The following is a 14665-nucleotide window of genomic DNA, read 5'->3' as shown; positions in this document are numbered from 1 at the left end:
TTTCAGTTTTTGATTTGTTAAAAAAGTTTGAAATATCCAATAAATGTCGTTCCACTTCATGATTGTGTCCCACTTGTTGTTGATTCTTCAAAAAATAGTTTTATATGTTTGAAGCCTGAAATGTGGCAAAAGGTCACAAAGTTCAAGGGGGCCGAATACTTTCGCAAGGCACTGTATGTGCGTGTACATACATACATACATACATACATACATACATACATACATACATACATACATACATACATACATACATACATACATACATACATAATATACATACATACAGCGTTAATTGTTGTGAAGAAGGCTTCAGGGCACCCAAGAAAGTCCAGCAAGCACCAAGACATCTCCTATAGTTGATTCAGCTGCGGGATCAGGGCACCACCAGTACAGAGCTTGCTTAGGAATGGCAGCAGGCAGGTGTGAGTGCATCTGCACACACAGTGAGGCGAAGACTTTTGGAGGATGGCCTGGTGTCAAGGAGGGCAGCAGAGAAGCCACTTCTCTCCAGGAAAAACATCAGGGACAGACTGATATTCTGCAAAAGGTAAAGGGATTAGACTGTTATATTTAGACTGTTATATAAGTTATATTCTCTGATGAATCCCCTTTCCGATTGTTTGGGGCATCCGGAAAAAAGCTGGTCCGGAGAAGACAAGGTGAGTGCTATCATCAGTCCTGTGTCATGCAAAGCACGGTAAAGCATCCTGAGACCATTCATGTGTGGGGTTGCTTCTCAGCCAAACCAATTTTGCCTAAGAACACAGCCATGAATAAAGAATCGTACCAACACATCCTCCGAGAGCAACTTCTCCCAACCATCCAGGAACAGTTTGGTGATGAACAATGCCTTTTCCAGCATGATAGAGCACCTTGCCATAAGACAAAAGTGATAACTAAGTGGCCCGGGGAACAAAAATATATTTTGGGTCCATGGCCAGGAAACTCCCCAGACCTTAATCCCATTGAGAACTTGTGGTCAATCCTCAAGAGGCGTGGACAAACAAAACTCCACAAATTCTGACAAACTCCAAGCATTGATTATGCAAGAATGGGCTGCCATCAGTCAGGATGTGGCCCAGATGTTAATTGACAGCATGCCAGGTCTTAAAAAGGGTTAACACTGCAAATATTGACTTTTTCATCAATTTCATGTAATTGTCAATAAAAGCCTTTGTCACTTATGTAGTGCTTGTAATTATCCTTCAGTATTCCATAGTAACATCTGAAGACACTGAAGCAGCAAACTTTGTGGAAATTAATGTGTGTAATTCAACTTTTGGCCACAACTGTACACACAATAAAAGTTTGCCTTGGTTGATTCGTAATAGAAGCTAGATTTGCATTTCTGTTTTAAAAGATGCATTAATTTCTCAGTACCCTGAATAACTGACAGTCGGCCTTGGAATTACCCTTTCTGGCTTTGGCCCATTGTGCGTTTTGTTTATGGATCAAATCAGATAATTCTCCTGTAAACTAGGGATTGTCTCTACCTTTTACCTGGTACTTTTTGAGAGGGGCGTGTTAATCACAGATAGTAGAAAACGTGAAATGAAAATAGAGCTACCGCAATGTCTGGAATAAGCGCAATCCTATCCCAGTTGCATGCATAAAGTTCACGCAGGAATGCCTGCAAACAGAACTGTGTAAAGTTTCAATTGACTATGACCCGAGGGAGCACCTCAGCATTTTAGTGTCTAAAGCAAGCAACTGCACAATGATCATTTAAATCAAGTTTACAGCGTTCAATAACTGCAGTTTCAATGCTAAATTTGAAAGATAAAAGCTACCATGAGTCAAAGTAGGGTTTGGCAGTATCACTGGGATATGGAGATAAGATTGTTTTGATAGACTACGCAATGAGCCATAACCCATGTTGGAAGCAATTAAAACCATGTGTAGAGAAACACTCATTTAAACCATTGAATCAAACAATTCAAAAAATGTTCAGCTGTAACCTACAGGTCTAGTAGTCAGAGACCATGTGTGTGCCCGAGCATTGCTGCCTTAGAACGCCAGCACGTTCAACAGTCGCTGCAGTAATGTGCTGACAGGGATTTCAGCCAGTGTGTGGATCTGGTAAAATGCGTCCAGTCGCCTTGCAGTTGGCTACTGCAGAGTGAGGTAGATGCGGGCCATGTAGACCGGCAAATCACGTTATGTCAGCTCAGATTCCGACCTCCATCACACAGCACAGGTGATAGAGGAAAATATAGTTTAGATGATCAATTATGTATACTTTAATGATTAGAACCATTCATGCTAATACTATTATGTTATTATTTGAAAAGTATGGGTTCTTAATTGTACTGTTACTAAAAATGTAAGCAGAAATTAATTGTGTCTGTGTCTCCTGGGAAAGTTGAGGAAGGAGGGATAAGATAGGTTTCCAAACAGATAAGAACGTTTTGGTTGGATTCCATTAGGGGAGAATTTATCCTTTAGACAGGTTGGAATGTAGTTTATGTGGGGAGTGAAACTATTTCCAGGACCGAATACTACGCCATTGTAATGCTGGGAGAGGGTGTGAAACTGATGACGTCATTTTATGTCTTCTTTTAAAATATAATGTTCTTTGTATTTTGGGTCAGTACTCATCAAGAATAAATGCTGAACTTGTTTTTTAAGACTGGTCTCTTGCTAATTCATGCAAATGATAAACTTACAACTTATCATGAATTAGAAATGAGTGCGAATCTAATTGGTTTTGGCAATAAAACATAACAAAATTTAAAATTCCTCTATCAACAGGAAGGCAGGAGAGGAGTCAGGACTCCGGTAGATTGGCGGAACACATGAAAAGCCTGACTGTCGAGGAGTATCCAAGGCTATTCGGCTCTACGTGTCTAGACAGTCACAGTGCTGATGTATCCTCGCTCGGCTATCAGGGAGGGCAACACACCGGCACAAATCTGGTAGAAAACAGCAGATGCCACTACTTGGTTTACTAACGATTTTAAACACTTTGATCCTGTAGGATTTTGCCTGTTAAAATGACAACTCCCACAGCCAATAACGGTTTTGCTAAGTAATAAAAACTTGTTACAATTGAAACAAAAAAATGGACAAAACGCTCAGCATAACTGCCCTGCCGTCATCTTGAACGGATGTTGGCGTACAGCCTACATAGCGGTAGGCCTACATACGAATATTGCAATTTGCGAGAAAACACTTGTGGGCGGTTTCATGGACAGAGATTCAACATTTAGATAAAGCAGAGATCTAAAGATGCAACCACTATCATGGGATGCTAATATAACTAGGAAAATGCCTTTGAATGCTACAACATTTTAAAAAGTTGATTTGAAAATCCAATAGAACAGGAGAGCGCATATGAGGATAACTTTATAAAATAATTGCCTCCACATTTCTAGGGTGGGATTTTGGCTAGGCTATTTTGAAACAAGATAAGAAACGAAAGAAACATCCAGCTTTCAAACATGGAACAGGAACAATATAGCGATAATGTTAAATGGAAAGGTTTCACAAAAACCTTAAAATGTTAAGTAGCCTACGCCTACTAGGGTTGGGCGGTATCCAGATTTTCAGATCATACCGGGGTACACAGTATTACCGGAAGCGCAACACAAGGGGAGCCATTTCTATCTGACACACAAAACAACTTGAGCAACAGGGATCTTGATCCAGGAGGGGATTGAATGTCTCTGCAGTACCAAGAAGCTTGATAATGATATCTAGCCACACGAGAAGGATGTAATGACACATTTTAGATTTCTTATAGTTATACAGTCAGTTAGGAAAGGCTAGCTTTTTCAAACAGAAATTTGCATCCTGCAGCACTAATTCCAAAAGGTTTCGGAACACGTCCATGGAGAATAAGAGCACCTCCTCCCAGCTGCCCACTGCACCGAGACAAAGAAACACTCACCACTGATTAATCGAGAATTTCAAATAAGTATCTCTACGGCAGGCCATGTTTTACACCTGGCTACCCCAACCCCGGCCAACAGCTTCGCACCCCTTGCAGCAACTGGCCCACGCCCCCCTGCTTCTCCTTCACCCAAATCCAGACAGCGGATGTTCTGAAAGAGCTGCAAAATCTGGATCCCAACCAATCAGCTGGGCTCTTCCTAAAATTATCCGCCGCCATAGTTACAACCTATTACTTGTCTGTTCAACCTCTTTTGTATCGTCTGAGATTCCTTAAGATTGGAAAGCTGCCACGGTCATCCACCTTGTCAAAGGGGGAGACACTAGACCAAACTGCTACAGACCTATATCCAGTCTGCCCTGCCTTTCTAAAGTCTTCAAAAGCCTAGTGAACAAACAGATCACTGACCATCTCGAATCCCACCGTACCTTCTCCACTCTGCAATCTGGTTTCCGAGCTGGTCACGGGTGCACCTCAGGCACGCTCTAAGTCCTAAACGATATAACCGCCATCAAAAACGCCGCAGCCCGTCTAGTGTTCAACCTTCCCAAGTTCTCTCACGTCACCCCGCTCCTCCGCTCTCTCCACTGGCTTCCAGTTGAAGCTCGCATCCGCTACAAGACCATGGTGCTTGCCTACGGAGCTGTGAGGGGAACGGCACCTCAATACCTCCAGGCTCTGATCAGGCCCTACACCCAAATAAGGGCACTGCGTTCATCCACCTCTGGCCTGCTCGCCTCCATACCACTGAGGAAGTACAGTTCCTGCTCAGCCCAGTCAAAACTGTTCGCTGCTCTGGCTCCCCAATGGTGGAACAAACTCCCTCACGACGCCAGGACAGCGGAGTCAATCACCACCTTCCGGAGACACCTGAAACCCCACCTCTTTAAGGAATACCTAGGATAGGATAAAGTAATCCTTCTCACCCCCCCTTAAAATATTTAGATGCACTATTGTAAAGTGGCTGTTCCACTGGATGTCATATGGTGAATGCACCAATTTGTAAGTCGCTCTGGATAAGAGCGTCTGCTAAATGACTTAAATGTAAATGTAAATAAGATACATTACTGTGCAGCCGTATTCATCACCCTGGCCAAGGCTTTCGACTGTCAATCAGCACATTCTTATCGGCAGACTCAACAGCCTTGGTTTCTCAAATGACTGCCTCGCCTGGTTCACCAACTACTTCTCTGATAGAGTTCAGTGTGTCAAATCGGTGGGCCTGTTGTCTGGACCTCTGGCAGTCTATGGGGGTGCCACAGGGTTCAATTCTCGGGCCGACTCTTCTCTGTATACATCACGATGTCGCTCTTGCTGCTGGTGATTCTCTGATCCACCTCTACGCAGACGACACCATTCTGTATACTTCTGGCCCTTCTTTGGACACTGTTAACGCCATACAACACTCCTTCCGTGGCCTCCAACTGCTTTTAAATGCCAGTAAAACGAAATGCATGCTCTTCAAATACTACTCTGGGCAGTTCGGACTTGTGGACTATAAAATATTTGGACTATAAAGCTATAAATACCTAGGTGTCTGGTTAGACTGTAAACTCTCCTTCTAGACTCACATTAAGCATCTCCAACCCAAAATTAAATCTAGAATCGGCTTCCTATTTCGCAACAAAGCATCCTTCACTCATGCTGCCAAACATACCCTTGTAAAACTGACTATCCGACCGATCCTTGACTTCTGCGATGTAATTTACAAAATAGCCTCCAACACTCTACTCAGCAAATTGGATGTAGTCTATCACAGTGCCATCCGTTTTGTCACCAAAGCACCATATACTTACCCACCACTGCGACCTGTAAACTCTCATTGGCTGGTCCTCGCTACATATTCGTCGCCAAACCACTGGCTCCAGGTCATCGATAAGTCTTCGCTATGTAAAGCCCCACCTTATCTCAGCTCACTGGTCACCATAGCACACGCTCCAGCGGGTATATTTCACTGGTCATCTCCAAAGCAAACACCTGCTTTGGTCACCTTTCCTTCCAGTACTTTGCTGCCAATAACTGGAATGATTTGCAAAAATCACTGAAGCTGGAGACTTATATCTCGCTCTCTAACTTTAAGCATCAGCTGTCAGAGCAGCTTATCGATCGCTGCAGCTGTACACAGCCCATCTGTAAATAGCCCATCCACCCAACTACCTACCTCACTTGTTTTTCTGCTCTTTTGCACACCAGTATTTCTACTTGCACATCCTCATCTACACATTTCTCCAGTGTAAATTGCTAAATTGTAATTACTTCGCCACCATTGGCCTATTTATTGCCTTACCCCCTTGCTTCATTTGGCACACAATGTATACAGGGTTTTCTATTGTGTTATTGACTGTACGTTTGTTTAGCCCATGTGTAACTCTGTTGTTTGTGTTGCACTGCTTTGCTTCATCTTGGCCAGGTCACAGAGAACTTGTTCTCAACTGGCCTACCTGGTTAAATAAAAGTGAAATAAAACATTTAAGTTATAAGCTGTGGCATAACACACAAGACACCCCTGCTTACAACTGAATGTCTGACTCAGTTGGACAGCCTAATTTATCTATTAGCCTACTTCCAAAGCACAGCTTGGTTTGGCCTGACTGAGAGACCAATCTGGGATTGATCATTTTAGGTCTTTGAGAGTCACAGTTCGTCATAGAATTTGTCATGCAGGGTGACATTCCGTTGCAAGGCAGGCCATGTTCTGGTTTTTTTTGCAACATTTTTGTATACCAACTTCCCAGGAACCACTGCCTATCCCTGTTGTTTCCAACTATCAGGGGTGTATTCACCAGGGTTTAATAGCGGGAACCGGGCTACCAATATTTACAGAGATTTCTCAAACAAACCGACTCCCCTTTACCAGGATAAATAACAGAAACAGATTTTTTTTAAAGCTATTAGCAGTGACACCCAAAGCAAGTAGCTCATGGATGTGCGTTTCAACAATACTGTGCATCTCACAGCCAGCTCTGCATGATCAATCATCAATGCACAGTGCGTGTCTGAGTGTGTGCGCTGTTGTAATAGCTTAGTATTTACTATATTATTTATGCATATTATTTTTTCTGAAACTGTACATGCGACATTGAAATGCAGTTAGTAGGCCTACAGAATTGCCTCCAACTTCTGCGCTACCAGTGGAGTAGGCCTACCTACTTTAATTCATTGCAAAAATATCTCCTGTGCAGAGCTTCACTAAAACTAATGCCACAGAGGCAGAATACAAATCTGCAATAACAGAATAAAATGTCAAACAGTCGGAACGATACAGTCTTGCCTCAAGTCGACGCAAGCAATGGAGGAAATTCTAGCAGAAATGGCTGCGAGTGACGGATTCTACCATGCAAACAGCATTGTGCTACACACAATCTACCATATCTGCCAGACCGTTCCAACATATGCTACAGTCCAATTTCATCTTGAGCTCTTTCCCAATCTTTTCCATCACGTAGCATATCGTCTGGCCTGTAGCTTGGTCGTAATTGACATGACTTACGAAAGTTGGTCCAATCTTCAATTTCTCTAATGTGCTGTGCAGCTCCTCTCAGCCTACTGTTTCGTCACGCTCCCCATCTTTTTTAGCGTCAACACAAGTTTATGAAGCCAGAAGGTTCACGTTTCATTCATTTTACACTGTGGCTATATTTGGAAACAATGTAACTAGCCTGTGTTTTCACCAATATTTTATTTTGTGAAAAGCCCAATTTATTCTTGGCCTACTGTATGTCAGGTGTTGATTTATTAATTAATTCAATTATAACAATATGAATAGCCTCTGCCTACATTAAGGCCCAATTGTAGCATACATGTTTTACACTTAAAAATATAAAGCAACGTGTCATGTGCTGGTCCCATGTTTCACGAGCTGAAAAACAAGACCAACAAATCTGTTCACATTCCTGTGAGTGAGCATTTATCCTCTGCCAAGATATGCCATACCTGTCAGGTGGATGGGTTATCAAGAAGCTGATTAATCAGCATGATCATTATGCAGGTGAACCTTGTGCTGGGGACAAAAGGCCACCAAATGTGCAGTTGTCACAACAATGCCATAGATGACGCAAGTTGCGGGAGCATGCCATTGCTGACTGCAGGAACGTCCAAAAGAAATGTTGCCAGATACTTTAATGTTCATTCCACTAACAGAAGCAGTTGTTTTAGAGAAATTGGCAGTTTGTACAACCTGCGTCACAACCGCAGACCACGTGTAACCACGCCAGCCCACAACCTCCACAGCCAACATCACCTGCAGGATTGTCTGAGACCAGCCACCCAGACAGCTGATGAAACTGGGTTTGCATCGATATGACATTTTTGCTGATACTGATATTTTCCTTGCCAAAAACCCGATACAAATAAACAATTTTTAAAATTTTAGCAGCCTTTTAAGCATTCTAGTACAGTTAAATAGACCAAAAAGTGATTTTGTTGGCATTTACATATGTCCCTATTACAAGGAAAACCTCTCACTTACCTGCTGTGCTGTTTCGTTGTTCATTTGTTTCATTCTCAACCAGGATTTCATCATACATGTCAAACAGTGAGGTTTCAGCTGTCAGTCCGTGGGTCCTCTTCCTCGGTGTGCACTGTCACTGTCCGTTTCCATCTCGTCCAGCTGTGTCTAACATTTCACGTAAACCCTGTTTGTCTGCATTGAAGTAGCGTTTCTTGTACCTAGCATTGAGGCGACAATTAAGAAGCTCAGAGAGAATGCCACCGAATCGCTTGTTCACGGCCTCTTGTAGAGTACTTTTGCAAGTTAACTGCAGACTGACTGTGGGCTTTTGTTGAGCAGGTGTTTCAATGCCATGACAGAGAGTATCATGTCTGCTGCAGACGCAGTTGAGGTTATTTCTCGAGTACGTTGTTCGAATGGAGCTAGGAGTGTTTCTTTCCAACATGTTATCATGCCATTTGAAATTGCAGCAGCGGTATGAGAACCAGCACATTATGGAGCATGCAATACGGCTTCCCTCAGTACGATATCCTCGTTGACCCACTGTGCTGTCAGACTCTGCATGCGCATGGTGCTGACATCGCTGATCCAAAGGTCAGTCGTGAAGCTAATAGCAGTGACGAACATCCATGAACTACTTGCTTTGGGCCTTTCAACAATACTGTGCAACTATAGTTGGGCAACATCTGAAAAATAGCACCTTCTTGGTAGTGTGTACCGGGGCTCGAGGTGATCAACCAGTCGGCAGAAGTCGACATCATCCACCACAGAGCGCGGTTGATTGTCAAGGGCAATGAATTCCATTTTCTTAGCGTTTATGGATTTCGCCTTCGAGTTGAGTCTCAAATGGAAGTGCGCCTAATTTTTTTCTGCTTTTGTTCTAAGTCGCTGAACGTCTGGGGATGATGGACTTTCAAATGAGCAATTATGTTTGTAGTATTGAAAGATTTCACCTTCTCCCCCCGGGAAATAATAGCAGCACAAACTTTGCATATGGCCATTTTGTTATCTTCCTTTGAAACTTCAAAATTGTTATATTGGTATGCACGGCATCCTTTTTTATACCCCCTTTCTGCGCCAATTTTGTGATATCCAATTGGTAGTTGCACAGCCATTGAAAAGGAGTGGGACAATATTCCACAGCCTAATACACTCTATGCAAAGGAGATGTGTGGCTCTGCATGAAGCAAATGGAGGTCACACCAGATACTGACTGGTTCTGAGCCACGCCAACTTTTTTTTAAAGGTAGGATTTCCTTATACGAACTGTAACTCAGTAAAAACTTAATTGTTGCATTTCTATTTTTGTTCAGTGTATAAACTGGTTTGTTCATTTAAACCGTTCTATTTTTGCCTCTGATTCAGGCTGTTTCAAACCCCAACGACAAAAATAATCAATGACTTTGCTTTGAAATTACAATTATATTTTTAGGCTAACGAACAATAACATTTTAGATTTTTGTATTAACACCTTAGAATAGCACACGATTACGTCCAATGGTTTTATATGCTTTAGAATGACACTTATGGTTTTGGCAGGATAGTTCTTAGATGGAACATTTGCAAAATACCGGGATAGACCTAGGATCACTAGGAGGCTAACTGAACCAAGTTACGCTAAGGTTTCCACTAATGAATACATGTTAATACTTGAGAGATAACAAAGGGACCTTTATAGCAGGGTGTCAAACTCTTTCCATGGAGGGCCTAGTGTCTTCTGGTTTTTACCTTTCCATTATGACCTAGACAAACAGGTTAAGGAAGTTCCTTACTGATTAGTGACATTAAATCAATCAAGTACGGGGGGAGGAGCGAAAACCAGAAGACACTCGACCCTCCGTAGAATGAGTTTGACATGTGCTTTACAGCGATGATGTCTGGTTGTTGTGCCCAAATGACTGAGTTTGCACCTCCCTCACTAAAGTTGTGGTTTCTCCATTGAATCAAAGACTTAATAGCCTTGTTCAAATTTTATCAATTGTGATAAATCGGTCAGTGGTACACAGCCAGACATGTGAGGGCAGGTCACATTTCTCATGATTTTGGGCGGGGGGGGGGGGGTTCAATCACTGGTGCAGGCAAATTGCAAATCTGAACCTTGAAGCCAGTTCCACTGCCAGTTTTCACTTGTCCCCTCTAGTCAGGGACTGATTACTTATCAGTTAGAGAACAGAAAACCATCAGTACTTCGAACCTCCAGCCTAGCATTTGAATACACCCCCCCCCTGCACTAGTGTGCATGAGGAAACCACCTGGAAAAGGGTTGTGTCTGAAAAAGTTTCTGGGGGTCAAATCATTACATTGTCCTTGTTCATGTCCTCCTAGGCATGGTTGGCATGGTTCAAATTAAAACAGAGATGAGTGCTTTAACATATTGTAGGCTATAGGCCCATTTCAATCATTAAAATACATTTCATGTTCGATGAACTGAGTTATATTTTGCTACGGTCTGTAATTTGTCTCAATATATAACATGTGCAATGTGCCTAATCTTGAACTACTGCATTATAGGGTAAGCATTATAGTAAGCCACCTCAATATGCAGTCATAGGCGATATCTTTCTAGGAGCTGAACCGTTGTCACTATTGTGGATTAATAAAATATTTGAATGGAGAAAGCTGATCCGAGAGCAGCATTGCCTTTCTTTCCTACCAGTATGGACACACCTCAAAGACGCACTTCGCAAAAATTCTCTGCGTGGTGTTTTAGGAAACGTGCGTTACATCTTCGCCCCTTGTCTTAAAGACGCAGCACTAAAACACCTGAAGCCTAAGTTCCATTGCTATCGGGAAACCGGGCCCAGTCCATTTTGAGAGGAAATGATGAAGTAAGGATTTGACAGCGAGGAACATTTTCAGACACAGGCCAAGAGGTGCCCCAATCCTCCTCCCAGAGAGCTACCCTCCAGATTTCTCCCCAGCCCTAATCTAGCACACACAATTCTACTAATTAGCTGCTCCTCAGAAAGTAAATTAGATGAATCAGCTGTGCTAGTTCAGGGTCGGAGTGAAAGCCTACAGTGTAGTTCTCCAGAGGAAGGTTTGGCCTGGACTTTGGACAGGCAGGTATAATAAACAGGCTAACCTCTCCCCGTTTCTCATGAAGCTCTGTCAGCACCTCCTGGTGCCTGACTCGCATCTGGGCCATCTCCTGCTGTAAGGTGTCGCTGAGTCCATCCCCAGGCTGAGGAACCAAACACAGATGCTTAGCCAAGTTAGTACTATCCGGGATCCTTGGGACATCCCTAACCTTACTTTAAACCTTACCTTAACAGTTTCAACTTCAACAGGGTGACAGTCGTCCCAAGGATTCCGTTTAGAATTTCTCACAAGCAAGGTATTTCTGGCCTACATGCCATCATGTCTGTTCTGAAAGTCATATTTATCCGACTGGTATCTCTCTGAAAGGACAGCCTGTAGATTGGACTTCTCCAGGAGATGGTTCTCTGATAACACCACAAATATGTCCTTCAAACACTTTCTGGGAAACTGCACAGGCAGCAGAAACAAAAACCAGTCAATAAACAGCATCTTGAACACGGAGACATGGTATGGGCACTAACATTGGTGGATGATCTCCTCGAAGGCCTGCCGCTGCACACGGTCCCTCTGCTTCAGCTGTCTCTTCCATGCACACTCCACACGACGCTCTGCCATCACCACCTGCACACACACCCACCCACCAAGAAGTCAATAAATCCCATCACGCCCAGCCTCCTGAACCCATTTCAAGACGAATGACTGGTAAAAGCATCTAAGCACACCACAGCTTCCAATAATGTATCAAGTAAAGCCAAGTCTAATAACAATAAATGGGCAAGGCGAGTATTGCTGCTTTATCCTTGTTAGAATACATCCATGTTACATTTTATTCTGTAATATTCCAAAATACCACATTTTAGGTGGAATATCAATATTCTGAAAAAAGTCAAACAGGGAATAGAGACAGAGAGGAAGGGGCGAGCGATAGGGTTTACTACGCCCAAAATCGGTCCACAAAAATAAGACCACGAAGTGAGGAATTTTTGTTGAGGTCAATTGGCTACAATGGTCCCATCTGATCTCACTTCCCATCTTTGAGGAAATCTATATCCATTGTTAAAGCGGTCACTCGCCCATCTTGCCAATATAATATTTGCTATAGTTAGCTATATGACCACAGTCGAAGGTTGAATTCAAAGCCTGTATCTCAACCACAAATGGCTTTGGTTGGTCTAAAGGCAAAAACATTTTAGCTGTCACATGCGTCATCAACAACAGGTGTACACTAACAGTAAAATGCTTACTTACGGGTCCTTTTCCAACAATGCAGAGTTAATAATAAATATAGAAAACAAAAGTGACAAGGAATACATACACAGTGAATAACAATAGAGTAAATAACATGGGGGTACCAGTACAAAGTCGATGTGCAGGGGTAGGTGGTAATTGAGGTAACTATGTACATATAGGTAATGCCAACGTGACTATAAATACACCATCAAAAAAATCCTAATTAAGCTGTCAATTTAGCAAATTATGGTAGCCCTCCCTGTTCTAACTAGGCTCATGCTAGCAAACTAACGTGAACTATCTAACATTAAGCAACACATGCCAGCTAACTAAAAATATTAAAGTTAATTTGTAGTTAGTGTTTTCTAGCTAACGTTGGAATAAATTGTTTGTACGTTACAGTACGTCTATAGCACGACAAGATAGCTAGAAGTATATCTGCTAAAGCTAACGTTAGGTAGCTGTTTTTAAACACGAAGTCATTAGTTAGGCTGGTAACCAGCAACAAGAGGAATGGACAATATTGGTAACTAGCTACTTACAAATCCACTCAGATCCTGACATGCTGTAGTTTAACTGCCTAATTGTGTTAACTTGGCGTTCGTTGATGCTGTGAAAAAAGTTGATGAAAACCACAGCCAATAAGCAAATGGCAGCTAATCAAGGCAATCGATATTCGTCAGTCGAGACAAAAGCCCAAAATATTTAGGGAAAAAAACTTGAACCATCAACACACCATCTAAACGATTCTTCAGACACAAATGAACAGTTCCGTGTTTGCTGTATTGTTGTTTTTCAGTTTAGAATAGCCCACGGTTAACTGCCTATCTCGCTAACCAACTCCAGTCGATCCAGCTTCAATTAACTTTACAACTATGTTGGCTTTCCTTCTTTTTAGAAAGCGTTCGAATACCCGTACTATTTGTAACGTAATTTGAGTATGTATTATGGTTATTTTTCAAAGAATGGATAGGGTTAGTATGTCAAAAGTTCCCGGTTGGCATACTACATTCGCTAAATTACAACAGAAAACACACAGTGGACACTATTTCCGTACTTCTCGGGCCCATAATGCAATTCTTCAGGAAATGGACGTGGCTTCGTAACATTTTTGAAGAAAATGGCGTTAAATATGCAGCTGAAGTCCGACGATAGCGGATACAAATTAATTGCCTTAACTATGACAAATGTTAAGAAAATGTTGAGAAAAGTATTAAAGTAATGCATCTTCAAATTATTTACACTACACGTTATATTGGCTACGCTATCCTTACGAACCACATTGCATATCATCACAGCATAGGTACTACCGCTATGTTGGCTACTAATACATTGAACCTGCCATTATATCAACTATATATATATATATATATATATATATATATATATATATATATATATATATATATATATATATATTTAACTAGGCAAGTCAGTTAAGAAAAAAATCTTAATTTCAATGACAGCCTAGGAACAGTGGGTTAACTGCTTTGTTAAGGGGCAGAACAACAGTTTTACATTGGGATTCGATCTTGCTACCTTTCAGTTACTAGTTCAATGCTCCAACCACCAGGCTACCTATCTAACTATGCAACGTTTATTGACTTGATTATTCACGTCATTCATAGCTAAGTGGTATCGTCGTTTTGCTTTCACAATGGACATAAATTCACTCTGGCTATCTACTCCGATTTAGAGCACTCTCGTCTGTGTGCTAGAGTGCAGACTAATTGAGGATTTCACAAACGCTCAACACCTGTTTAATATGGCGGGTGTCAGTAAACGTCGGCAAAAAAAACATCATTAAATTGTTGCCAGTAGCACAGTTACCAACGCTCTAGATAACATGAAAACAGTCTAATCAGCTCTGCTATGGCGAGTGAAATGGTCAGAATGAGGTGTTTTCTCATTTGTGTCGAAGTAGCTAGCCAGTTAGCTTGTGTGCTTGACTGCAGTGCCATTGTGATGGCCAGAACCCTACCCTCTGCCAGTGTGCGCTCTGAACACTCAGAGAGGGGAAACATTCAGAATTTACGAATGGACAATCTGAA

The 14665-nt window shown here is 42.1% G+C and overlaps 1 long non-coding RNA gene across 1 annotated transcript; it reads right to left on the bottom strand.

Annotated features, from left to right (window-relative positions):
* Nucleotides 1–478: 478 nt before the first annotated feature.
* LOC123994833 lies at nt 479–13691 on the bottom strand. The gene is made up of 4 exons (XR_006831731.1): nt 13157–13691; nt 11610–12005; nt 11428–11526; nt 479–538 (listed from the first exon to the last, which is right to left on the bottom strand). It is a non-coding gene; the product is annotated as an uncharacterized LOC123994833 (long non-coding RNA).
* Between the last annotated feature and the right edge of the window lie 974 nt (nt 13692–14665).

This window comes from Oncorhynchus gorbuscha, linkage group LG14 (genome assembly GCF_021184085.1).
Source record: "Oncorhynchus gorbuscha isolate QuinsamMale2020 ecotype Even-year linkage group LG14, OgorEven_v1.0, whole genome shotgun sequence".
Taxonomy (NCBI): domain Eukaryota; kingdom Metazoa; phylum Chordata; class Actinopteri; order Salmoniformes; family Salmonidae; genus Oncorhynchus; species Oncorhynchus gorbuscha.
The sequence above is the reverse complement of the archived record's forward strand: the minus strand, read 5'-3'. Positions and strand labels throughout refer to the sequence as shown.